The 12,638-nt window shown below is 37.2% G+C and overlaps 1 protein-coding gene across 1 annotated transcript in view; it reads right to left on the bottom strand.

The window, feature by feature from the left end:
• Positions 1–12,307, bottom strand: part of LOC121313295 (zinc fingers and homeoboxes protein 2-like) — a 27,723-nt gene extending 15,416 nt beyond the window's left edge. The window contains exon 1 of the mRNA XM_041245678.1: positions 12,087–12,307. The gene's annotated coding sequence lies outside the window, so the exon portion shown is untranslated. The remainder of the gene's footprint in view (positions 1–12,086) is intronic.
• Between the last annotated feature and the right edge of the window lie 331 nt (positions 12,308–12,638).

Here is a 12,638-nt window from a genome sequence, read left to right as displayed (position 1 = left end):
TGGGAAGCATTCAGTGTTTAAGATGTGTTCATTACAATAAAGTTACCTATTTCATCTGGTTACAGAGCCCCTGATTAGCACTAATCTTCGACTTGGACTAATGTTAATATGGGTATGGTATTACAAGATTAGTGCTTTCAAGGTCTGCACAACCAACAAAACCTCTGCTTTGACTAAGTACATAGTAAAAGCCTACAGATCAGATCTCATTTCCTCACTTGATCTGAAATGCACATACTGAATATACAAATAACAATGTGAAGTTACCCTACCACAAACCCCAAACTGCAAAAAAAGGAAGTTCATCAAAATCAGTTAGGAAGGGCAATTATTCATTTCAATCCCACAAACCTCTGAGAGAGTTACATGTTTCCCTACCACAAATTTTTTTATTACTAATATCCCCAGATGCTATTATATAGCCATAACTGTATTATTATTATTCAATTTAAATATTTCAAATGCCAGAGTTTTAAACCAAATGACTACGTAGAATGCTCCACCTGTTCCCCTTCTTACTCTCTATTCATCCATAACTATTAAACACTCACAGTGCTGAATTCAGAACTATGTAGTAAAATAATAAATTTGAGTTTCTATTAGTATTTCTAAGGCCTGCCCACACTATGCCTTTAAACCGACTTAAAAGTGATAAATAAGATTAGCGTCTACCCTACGCAGCGTTTAATACCGTACTTGAGAACCAGACTCAAGACCACCTCGGGGGGGTAGTCTCGAGTCCGGTTCTAAATTAGATTGCATCAGGTAGTGCGGTTTGTCTGAAGTGTGGACACTGTAATACAAACTAAATTTTTGGTGTATGCTTTCTGACATGTTTTGGAACGTTGACATTACAAATACAGTACTCAGGACAGGCACCTGAAGGAATTGAGAACGATACTTTAGTGTGGATGCTTTGAGCTGGGTTAATTAAAACATTTTTGAGTACGGTTCTCGAGATCAGTTATGTAGTGTGGAAAGGGCCTAAATGACCCTCCACTCAACCAGTGGTTTCGTGTACCAGCCTATCAAGGCCGAATGAGAAACCCAAGGTGTTTTCTGTATTGACAGAAAGCTGCATCAAAATTTGTGGTTTGTTGGTCTGTTGCAGGAAATCCTTTCTTTAGTTTGAATTTGTGAAACTGAAAACATTCAATCCTTTGAATTCTGTGTCATGCTTGGGAGATATATAAGAATATAACTAAGTTAACAGCTTCAGTTTCAACTGAACCGATAGTTGAGGATTTCTAATTCAGTTTCAAAATTCACAAGGACATTCTTCCGAGTTGTTGCTTCATACAGGATAGCTGGGGTTTTAAAAGCTGGAAAAGGAAACTTAGTTATTGGTTTGAACCTTATTTTTCAGATGGCAGTCAGAAATGTAATGTTCCTTCTAACCACTTATATGGTGTAATTCCAGGCCATGGCTTAGACATTTTGACAGGACAATGAGTGAGGAAACTCACACTGTGCCTGTCTGCTGTGAAGACTTCAGTCCATGACCTTTCTATATAAGAAGTTTAAGGTCAGTGACCACAGGCAGCACTTCTATTGTGTATACTGGGTACGCCAGCAGCAGCCCCAGCAAGAACCAGTGGTGCAGAGGAACCTACTTGCTGTCATTCTGTTCTATACAGACACCCAAACCTATAGGCTCGATGAAAGATATTTACGATCAAAGATCTAATGAAGTGGAAGATGCAAAAACTAGGCCATGGCCTGAACCAGTGACATGGAGTGGCTGATAAAATGTGACAGTGACTAAATATGAATATGCCTGCAGTAAAACTAACAGATACCAAACAAGGTTTCTCCACTTACAGTAGCAGAAACTGGCCTATGAACCCTGGAAACCAATAGGCCTCCAGGCACCTGTATCCAAGGAAATTCCCCTGCTGCGTGACTACAGCAACCGGTTTCTTACAAGACACTTTACAGTTGCTGTAGTAGTATATCAAAATAAAAAAAAAAACTGCCATTACATTATTAAACCCATTTTTTTTTAAAGGAAAATAGTATCTGTTGAGCAGTGACGGCTTGTCATAAGAGGCTACGGAGGCTAGGCCTACGTGTAATTATGTAAAAGTAAAAGAAAAACTCATCTTACGTCATGCTTTCCAAGGTCTACTGTATTGCTATTGGCCTCAAAATGGGTGGGATTCTGTGTGTCTTTCACCTGCAATCACCCTGTCTGTCAAGTTTTAATGTATTTGTATTGGCTACACAGTGCAAGCTTGCTGCTAGCTTCTACCACTCAATTAGATTTAATCTTGACGTATCTGTTGCCAGGCAGGTTACGGGTCACACGTGGCTACTCGCTTACATTTTGATTTCCACACAGTACATTGTAAATTAATTTAATTCACACGCTATATATATATATATAAAAATAACAATAAAGGCCTAAATTGGACATTCTTCAACAGGGACGACCAAAATAAAATTGCCTTTTTAATTGCTCGTGGCACAAAAAATAAAAAAATAAGGTTGACTGCAAGGACTCACAGTTTGGTTTTTCAAACCTGCTCTTCCTCTTCCCAGTGGATTACTGTGGACTACAGTGATTTAAAAAATCTTCCACAGGCTGTAAAAATATTTTTTCCTACAAATTGCACCACTCAAGATTTATCAATCAAGTAAGTACAAGATGTTTTTGCTATATTCAGTTGATTGCCTTGATGTGCTGTTTATGCTACCAGTATATTACATTTCTTACTAAATTACAAAGTACCTTTTGAAATGTGCAACGTTTTATTGAGTATAAAAAAGTATAGTTATATACACTGCTGTACAAAAGTCTTAGACATGTTGCATTTTTCTACTCTGATGTATTATGATCATCAACAATTTACTGAAACTAGTGTTTTCTACTATTATAACAACCTTGACTTGCATAAAGAAGGAAAAACATTGAGTGAAATAGCTCGCATCACTCGATTTTCAAGGTGGTATCAAAAGCATAATCAGAGAAACATAATCTGTAATTGACAAACCCAGGACTGGAAAACACCAAAAGCTGTCTAACAAGGATGAGCAATACTTGACGATAATATCCTTAAGGAATAGAAAGAAGACAAGCGTTGGATTGACAACAGAACTGGCAGAAGGCACAGGTGTCATTGTCCATCAAATCAACAGTATGAAGGTTACTCTTGAAATCAGGTTTTAAAGGATGTGTTGCAGTATGAATACATGTGTTAAGAAAGGGGAACAAGACTAAAAGGCTAAAATATGCACAAGAACACAGAAATTGGACTATGGAACAATGGTCAAAGAGTGCTTTGGACTGTTGATGGATGGACAATGACATCTGTACTAAATTTCTCTTTTTTTATATAATATTGCCATATAATCCAAAAACAACATGCTTTGAAAAAACAAAAGGTAATTGGTAGATTTAATAATAATAATAATAATAATCATTTTTTCAATCAAGAAAACGTGAATACAATAGGCCTACTTTTGATTTGTGATTTGGCTTGCCTAATGTGAATGTAGAGGCCTAAAGTGTGTATCCTAGCAACGCACTAATCTACCGTACTAGCACTAAAAGAAATACACTCTCAAGGTTTTAATGCAAACCGGCAACAGAAGACTTCAAACTGGGTTCTATTTTTAAACTGGTAGGCTTAAGGGAGTACTACCAAAAATTGTGGTTTCTAAATATTGCTGTCAGGACTTCAAATAACCCTTAAGACAGTTTTTTTTTTTTTTAAATCTCACCACATTTTCATACTGTATTCCTGGACCGTAACAAGTGAGAATGAAACTGTACAGTACCTTCATTACAATTATTAATCATTCAACATGCTTAAAGCACAAAAATGATGATGTTGGAATATATTTAAATGGACTGAACAGTACTGTACCAAACCCACAGTCCAATTAAACTATGTGTAAATGTTCGATTTAGGGTTATCATCTTGCTGTCCTCATCCCAATGCTACTTTTCCATAAGCTGACTGTGTAAGTTGCACGATCGGCTTGTGTGTTCTGGGAGCTGAATTTATAACTGTCTTAAAGCATCAGCACCTGGGGTCCAAAGCTGTAAGCTTTGGTAAGATCTACAAAAGAACCCATTTTCAATTATATTTTACACAAAGAAAAGAAAATAAACTATTGCCTAGTTTTTTTTCTTCATGCTCTGAATATGGATTCTAGCTGATAACATGAGGATTGTTGGACTCAGATCAGCTGGCAGTGGGAATTTCTCCACGGTGTACGGTCATTAGGATGACCACCTCATGTCGATCACGACCACTTTACAGCTTGGTCAGTAACTTGGCAATGGACACCAAGCTGGCATGGAGGCTGTGACTGCAACAGTGTTGTATTCAAATTCTGAAATATACTTTGCAACAATTGCTGTTGCCGAGTACAGCTGCAATTAGACTGTGCTTGGCATACAAAAACTTCAGAAGGAAACACAGGAATGGTGCTATTTCTTTTGCTTTAGGGAGTTTATAACACTTTAAAAAATTCTTCCCAGGCGTTTTCCATGTTAGCAACATTACCAGCAGAGGTCTCATTAAATATTAAGAGGATGTTCATTTCCATGTAGTCGTTATGGCAACAGGGAGACATTGAGATGCCCTTCTGTTGCTGTGCTGCTGCATATTAAAGATCCTCTCACATGTATAAATTAATAGAACACCACTCTGCCTAATTATTGCGTCTCCAAAATCAGCAGTTGCACTGGAAGCTTTGCTCTGTGTGCCGCTCAGTGTGCTTATATGCGGTTTTGTTTAAAGAGAGGCTTTATCCCCCTCAATCCACGGACAACTTAAACTGAATGTTGGGATTTCTACAGATCACACAGTGGTTGATTTTTTGTGCTGTATTCTCGATAGTGTAACTTCTCCACCTACTGAAACATATTCTGACCCCAGCAGCAAAAATCCTATTGTGTTTAATTAAAGCCGTATTTTTACTTATTTTTATTTTTTTTTCGGATTTCATGGTATCTGTGAAAATGTACCTATTGGCGTGCAATATGTAGTCGCCATTGAAAATTCCCATTTCTGAAAGGTGTAGCGTAACCTTACATATGGTTTTTTCATTTAAAAATAAATACAGCAAATGTCTCTCTCGCCGGCTTTTAAGAAAGCCATATATTTTAAGGACATGGCAAACAAGAAGAAATCAGTTCAAATATTTCCAGCAGGAAACAATTTTTAGCAACAGAATTACTTATCTTGCTCAAAATGTATTTTCTAGATCTTTTAACATTGTACCGGGATTTTAGCAGCAAGTCTGCATGCCACTGGCTAGATGCTGATCTAAATTCCTACTAGCATTAAACACTGCAACTTGTTCAGATCTGTAAATAAATAATTCTTGCAATATCCAGCTGACACCCTCGCTCCCGCTTACAGCTCTGTAAACACACCCTCAAGTAACCCATTCAGCGTTCGGGGCACATGTCTCAACACTAGAACTGACGGATTTTCGAACTACCTAGAACCACCTGTACATATTTAAACTGCTTTGTTATGAAAATGAAAGACATACTAATAGGATACAACTGAAAAGTTGTATTCGTGAACATCATAACTAACATTTGCATCGCAGAAACACTATTTAAAATGCAAAATTAAACATAAAATGCTTTATTTTTATAACGAGTGCATACACAGCACAACTAAAACAGAGAAATATATACAAAAAAAAAAACATTTCAAAAGAAACGGGTATGTGCATATATATACCCGTGTACATATGTAAATGTGTATATGTACACACAAAACTATAAAACCGAAATGACTGTTTCTAATACTGCATAAAATTAAAATATAACACTACTTCCGGTATGACGGCTGCATTGTGCTCTATGGAGGAGCGTATGCGTCTGCCAGCTGACTGTGCCTGCATCCAGGAGATGTGTTGTAAACACGTGTAAACTGCTGCATATAAACCTGCAAAACCGAAATGTTTTTTTCTTAAAGTAACATAAAAAAAGAATACATAAAATATGTTTCATATTAGGCACAAGTTGTTATCCTACCTTTCATTCAGTTTGCTGTATGCATCTGAGTGCAGCTTGCCGTATTCCAATAAAAATGACTACTTTCAAGATTAAATGTTTCCTTCTGATATATTCCCAGTTGCACTTGTGGAACAAAACAAAGGATCACTGTCTCCCAGGTGCATTGAAAAATAAGCAACTAGGCTTTCACCGAGTTGGCATCTTGACAAATCCACTATCTTAGCAATCTCTGTCTCCTAGTCAGTCAACAAAGGCTTGAAATAAAAAAAAAAAAAAAAAAACATGTGCTAGGAGGAGGAGGCGTGTCCTATTTGCTGCATTTACAAAAAAATAGAATATCTTAAGTTATATTAAAAACAGACATGTATTGTAATGCATAGGTCACATTGACCCGCGTGGCAGTTCTAGGTAGAACTATTTATAACTATCAATTTTTGCGATTTTGGCTATCAAACGCCATCAGAATATTTAATTCATATAGGAAAAGTCAAAAACGGACACACACACGATTTACAATGGAAAAGTAATTAACATTTTAATTGCAAAATGGGTTACAATGACCCACATGGCGGTTCTAGTGTTAATAGTAATATATTCTGGGTTATAATAATAACAGTTGAAAACATTCTGGGACTGTTTAGTCAGGATACACAGTTGGCACTGAAAGGGTGTAAACACATGCTACAGTAACACATCATCATAACAGAATCGATAGAATAAACACTGCAGTTTTTAATATGTTAACAGTTCTCTTTTATCAGGTACTATTCCTAATTCATTCAAGACAGCTGTAGTAAAACCTCTGCTCATGAAACCTAACTTAGATCCCAATGTTCTTAACAACTACAGGCCTATTTCCAATCTCCCATTTCTGTCAAGTCTTAGAAAGAGTAGTGGCTGAGCAACTCAACAGATTTATGGGAGTACATAACTAACATATGAGAAATTTCAGCCTGGGTTCAGGCCTTCTCATATTATTTGTTTGTTTAGCAGAAACCTTTATTTGGAAAACTACAAAGCGGCATGCAATTCCACGTTATATTAATTATTCATCAGATTTCATTCAACTTTATAGTTCATTCTATAGGGTGATACTTTCAAGAGGATGAAAACCCAATGATAAAGAATGGAGGAACATGACCCCCAAACCTACATTTACAAAACTAGCAACCTAATAATAAACATTTTGTGAGCATGAATTTGCATATAAACTATATTCTTTTACAGTATATCACCACTTCATCCAATGGATGCAGCTTTATTACCACACAAACATCACAATACTGGCTGTCTAGATATTAATTTAACATCCATATTCTTCAAATCACGCAGTAGGTGAGGTAGTGTTCAGTTTGTGCAGAGGTTTAATGAGCAGCCAGCAGCATACTGTAAACATTTGTCAGAAGAGTACTGCAATTGTTTTCTTGTTTCCTCTTCCTGGGAGGCAAACGGCTACCCTGTCACCAAGCAAAATGAAGCCCCACTGCCATGACTGATGAAGAACTGGAAAATTGCCACACACTGAGCTCTAGCTTTACTCCCAACAGACCCAAATGAGATTCAACGCCAAAGAAACAAACAAAAACAAATGTGTCAGCCAATAATCTATTTACAGTATATTTCACTTTTCAAATTGTAAACAGAAATACAAGCAGGGACCTTACGAACAATGAAAAACTTGCCAGAACTCTGGGGTCAAGATCTTCACTTTTCATTGGTCAAGTTATTGGAATCTTTTATTGAATTATCTGCAAGTCAGACAGGATCACAGTTTTAATGGCAGATCAAACAGGGGTCTATCGTACATGGCCAATTTGCCAATCTTTAAAGCCTGTAACCTCTGGTGGTTTAAGTTACAAGTGAAATGAGTTTGTTACCAGGTCCAACCAAGCTACACTATTTGACAGTGCTGAGACGAACATGGGAATTTAATGTTCAGGTATCGGTTCAAGACTGAGACAAGTATTTGAATGTTCGTTCACTGCAAGTTATCAAAGCCATTATATGTAACACTGCATTAAAGTTTAAAAATATGGTTGTCTCCACGTGGATGTGCCCGAGTCGGCAGGGGGGGTTGCGAGCAGTGAGCCGAGGATACAGATAACAATTGGGCACACTAAATTTGGGGAGAAAACCGGGGTAAAAATTGGAGACGACTAAATTTATTTTAAAAAAAATAAATAAAAAAATGGTTGTGATGGAATTAACTACAAAACAAAGATTGACATTCAATATTTATTGTAAAAAAAAAAAAAAAAAATCAACACATAAAAGTAGACAAAAAAAAGTAGACACTGCGTTTTTTTCTTCTTCATAATCCCTGTCATTGTCGTGTCTTTGCAATAAACAAAGTGGCCATCAATAAATTTTCATAAACATTACTTTTTAACCTAACGCACCTGACAAGCGCTGAATAAATGGACCGCTAAGAGTAAAATCAATCCCCATTATATATATGTAACAAATTAATGCATTTACCCATCACATGCGATTTCCAACTCCGTCACCAGTTTTGTGATACAAAGCCTATCTCTTCAATGTTGCTATTGACTTGTTTAACAGTCACAGCCTGCATTATTTTTTTAAACATGGTAATTAATCAGTCTGTCTTTACTGTGCACTGCAGTTACACAGAGCTTCCTCCAAAAACAAAGCGAACAAGACAAGGCACAGCAATACAAAAGTTTGCTGTTGGGTTGCTAATGGGGAATTTGAGAATAACTGCTAATGGGCTTTTTTTTATAATTCATTACCAACAGTGGCTTCGTCTTTACTCAACGGCAATAAAATGAGAAGTGCTGCAGTGCACTGCCTTTATGTTACATGACAAAAACTGTAGCCCTGCCATAGAAACCTGCATCCTTCAATTCACAAGCATGTAATATCAAATCAATTGTCGAGGGAAATTAAGTGAAATTTGGCTTATCTGGCGGTTGCTGAAAACATTAAATACACCTAAAATATCTGATATGGTGGCTGAAGGACTTGGATGTAAATGAAACTCCTTCAGAGGCAACCTGGAGAGCTACTGGGTCAGCTGGTTTTTGTTTCAACTAGTCTCTCAGTTACTTAATTGAACCAGTTATTGGCTTAATTAGTCAAGATTAACAGGTGTTCCAGATCTTTAGCCACTGATCATGTAAAGCCACCTATAAAACCTGCTGGATAGGAGCTCTCCAGAACCAGGGTTGCAGACCCCTGCTCTAGCGCATCAACACAGCACCTTTTACAAGGTTGAAAACAAAATCACACTTAAAAAAAAACAAAAAAAAACAAAGAAAACAGCATGATCGTACACATGTCCATTTCATCTGAATCAGTCTTTCATGCTGTGAAATTTAAGACCAATGACAAAATAGAGTAAACTGAAATCAATTGACAGCTACTTTCTGCCACTGCAGTACAGTAACAGTAAAATAACAGAAGGTGCAAAGCTGATTAGCTTATTGTCAGTATACTAGCTCTTGTCCTTATCGTACATACTGTATTAGTACAGTGCTTCAACCACCACAAAAAGACATAATGTACAATATACAAGTCTAGCAATAAACCAACTAGTGATCAGACCCTGAAATATTCTTTTAAAGAAGTGGTGTTGATCCAGCGAAGGCTTTTCGATTTTACCCAACTGGTACTCTCCAAAACAGTAACAGTAATAATACAACAGCTACTGTAAAGTATAATACAACAGAGCCCTGTTTATATATGAATTTCCCTATGCAAAGAACATGCATGCCTTTAACCCTAAAATATTGTGCATACTAGACTATTTAAGAATTGTGGATCGACAGGGTGTTGTGATATGCTGAAATATCAGAATGTCTGTGGGAGTTATGAGGGATGACGTCAGACTGCCTCCAACCCTGTATATATCACAGCCTGGAGTACAAGCATTCGATTACAAAACAGTACTTACCGACATACTAATTAGGCACTTACACTCTTCATAATGATCTTCACTGGTGTGTGTATTTCCGCTCTGTGTGTGACACACTATATGTATTACTTTAAAATAGTAATAACTATTAACCTAATGTGCATTTTTAATAGAATTAAATGTAATGGTGACTATTAGATAGATTTTTTTAAGAACAGCTGCTAAAATGCAGACTGTATTGTTGTTGAAAGATGATGGTGCAGATGTTTGTCCAGAGAGAACAGTTTTTTTTATTCCCGGTCATTTCCAGTGAGGATGCAAAAGACCATTTTAATTTGGTTGATTTACTGTCGCTAAGCATATGGGACCAAATATTTATTTCTATATGGCTTGATTGCCCATAGCTTGTGATGGATGCCTTATTTTTGTGTCCCGTTATGGACGTTATTTACCATCTTTCCAGCCCAGCTTTGGCAAGACTATGAACAACAGTAATCTGAGATCTTACAGAATAAATCTGTTCATCTATTTAATAGTGCCGCTGCTTCGACATCATCACTGAACCAAGGTACTGTACCTGTATATCAGTGACTCTGTTACTATAACTCAGTGAGTAGGTGATGTTGTTAGAGACACCAAGGATGTAAGTAAAAAAAAGGTTTTTGTCAGGCGATTTCCTGCTGAAACTTGTTAACCGAATGCCTTGTTTGTGAGGCTGTTATTAAGGCAAAGGGTGGCTATTTTGAGGAATCCAAGATTTACAGACAATTTTCAATTTTCTTGAACATTTCTTTGATACTCCTTATGTTTTGTTTTGTATATAGTAACATGTGTTTTTCAAGTTTCCAGCAAGTGTACTCAAACTTTTGACTAGTACTGTATGCATGTATGTATGTATGTATATATGTGTGTATATATATATATATTTACAGTGTGTTCATTTCTTCTACCAGCACTGCCGATGCATTTCTGCACCATGCAGTTAACGTGACCTCAAACATGTACAGCACAGGTAACGTTCTAGAATTACAGAGGTTCAGGACAAATAGAGCTTGCCTCTTTAACGCTAACGTGTGGATGACTGGATTTCCACAAAAAAAAAAAAAAAAAAAGCAAACAAAAGGCAATCAGGAAATCGTTGAGGGCAGAGCCCCACATGGCTTTGAAGCAAGTCCCAGTCTCACTTCCTGAGGGCAAGTTCAAATGTCTCTGAAATTTACAGCTGTGTGGTTTGGAACCACTTGATATTTCTGATTTAGTTTTTGTTTTATGTTGCTAAGACTAAAATAACTAACAATCCTGCCAACTGCATTTGATCAGAATAATCCGTTTCTCTTTTTAAAAACTGGAGCACCTTTGCATTACACGTTGGTACTACCCTAAAGCACTGGGTGGTAATAACAACGGTACGGCCTGATGATGCGCACTGCCTCTATCAAATAACAGATAAATACTGTAAAGTATTGCTCCAGCACAATAAAGAGCAGACTGTAATTTATAGAACAACCTGTGCTGGGTGCAACTGAATTTGAATCAACCACAAACACATATTTGCTACAAGGTACGACAGGAACAGGAGATTACACATTTATTACAGTAGTTGCCTGAATGATTATGAATAATTTACCAGTGTTGGCTAGTCCTTAGCAGTCGATCTCTGTTCTGCTGCTACCATAGAGGTAGGCGTCACCATTTCCTACATCATTACGCCACAAACCCAAAAGCATACAGTTTACAGTAGCCTAATGCATTAGTTATCCTCGCCATACATCAGCCTGGCTGTTATTAAATCAGCATCAACTGGGTTAATATAACTTCCAAAAACCAAGCGACTGCAGAACAAACCTGCTCCTTAAAATAAATATTATTCGTAACGACGTAACGCCATGTCGAATTCGGAAGCCATATTTTGCTTGTTATTTCGAGATCGGAAAAAAAAGTAGACATGTTTTCCCCATCCTGGTCTATCAGAATTCTGCCAAACTTCTTGATTATATATATATATATATATATAAAAAAAAAACTATTGAGCAAGCGGGTATTCCAGGTGACTACCGTGCCCGTTTTAAAACCCCAAAGTTCAGTAGCTAAGTTCTACTTCTAAAAATAAAGCAAACAACCTACTGATGGAGAACGAGACACGGCTTGGCACGGTTAAGTTTAGGACTTGTTTTGTTAATAATCCTTCTACTAATCGTTATATCAAGTTTGTAAGTTCCTTACCTGTCCCCAGTGTCTGCCGCGCTGGGACGCCGAGGTTCCAAAACGTAACTCTCTTCTACGGTATACAGACTGCGAGGATTAATTCTAACGATTCTACCGAACCCTAAAGACAACAGTGGAAAAAAATCTCGTTCAGAGGGGGATCTACGCCAAAAACCACATGATCTCTAACGTCACTACTTATATTTGCATACGATACCAGATGCACTTACACCCGGAGTTTAGACATGCTGAGCTTAAAGTTGTCAAATCAATTAAATAATCAATAAATAAATAATAGCAAATAACAGCAAGTCCAATTCGTCGTGTTCCTACATCAGCTCTACCCTTGGTGAATGGATGAGTTTGTGTTTTTAGACGTAGATCTGCAACCGTAAACAACGTTAGCTCATTGAATATTAAGTACCACTCGCACACCTTTGCACAAGCTGACCACTGTATCGATATAGTGCCAGCGTTGCTTATTTAGGCGTTTTCTTCTGGGCAGTGCTAGCTCTTCTGACCCGTATGAAGACTGACTTCAGTCGGTGCAATGAAACTAAATTGATATGC

Source organism: Polyodon spathula, chromosome 3, assembly GCF_017654505.1.
Source record: "Polyodon spathula isolate WHYD16114869_AA chromosome 3, ASM1765450v1, whole genome shotgun sequence".
NCBI lineage: Eukaryota > Metazoa > Chordata > Actinopteri > Acipenseriformes > Polyodontidae > Polyodon > Polyodon spathula.
The sequence above is the reverse complement of the archived record's forward strand: the minus strand, read 5'-3'. Positions and strand labels throughout refer to the sequence as shown.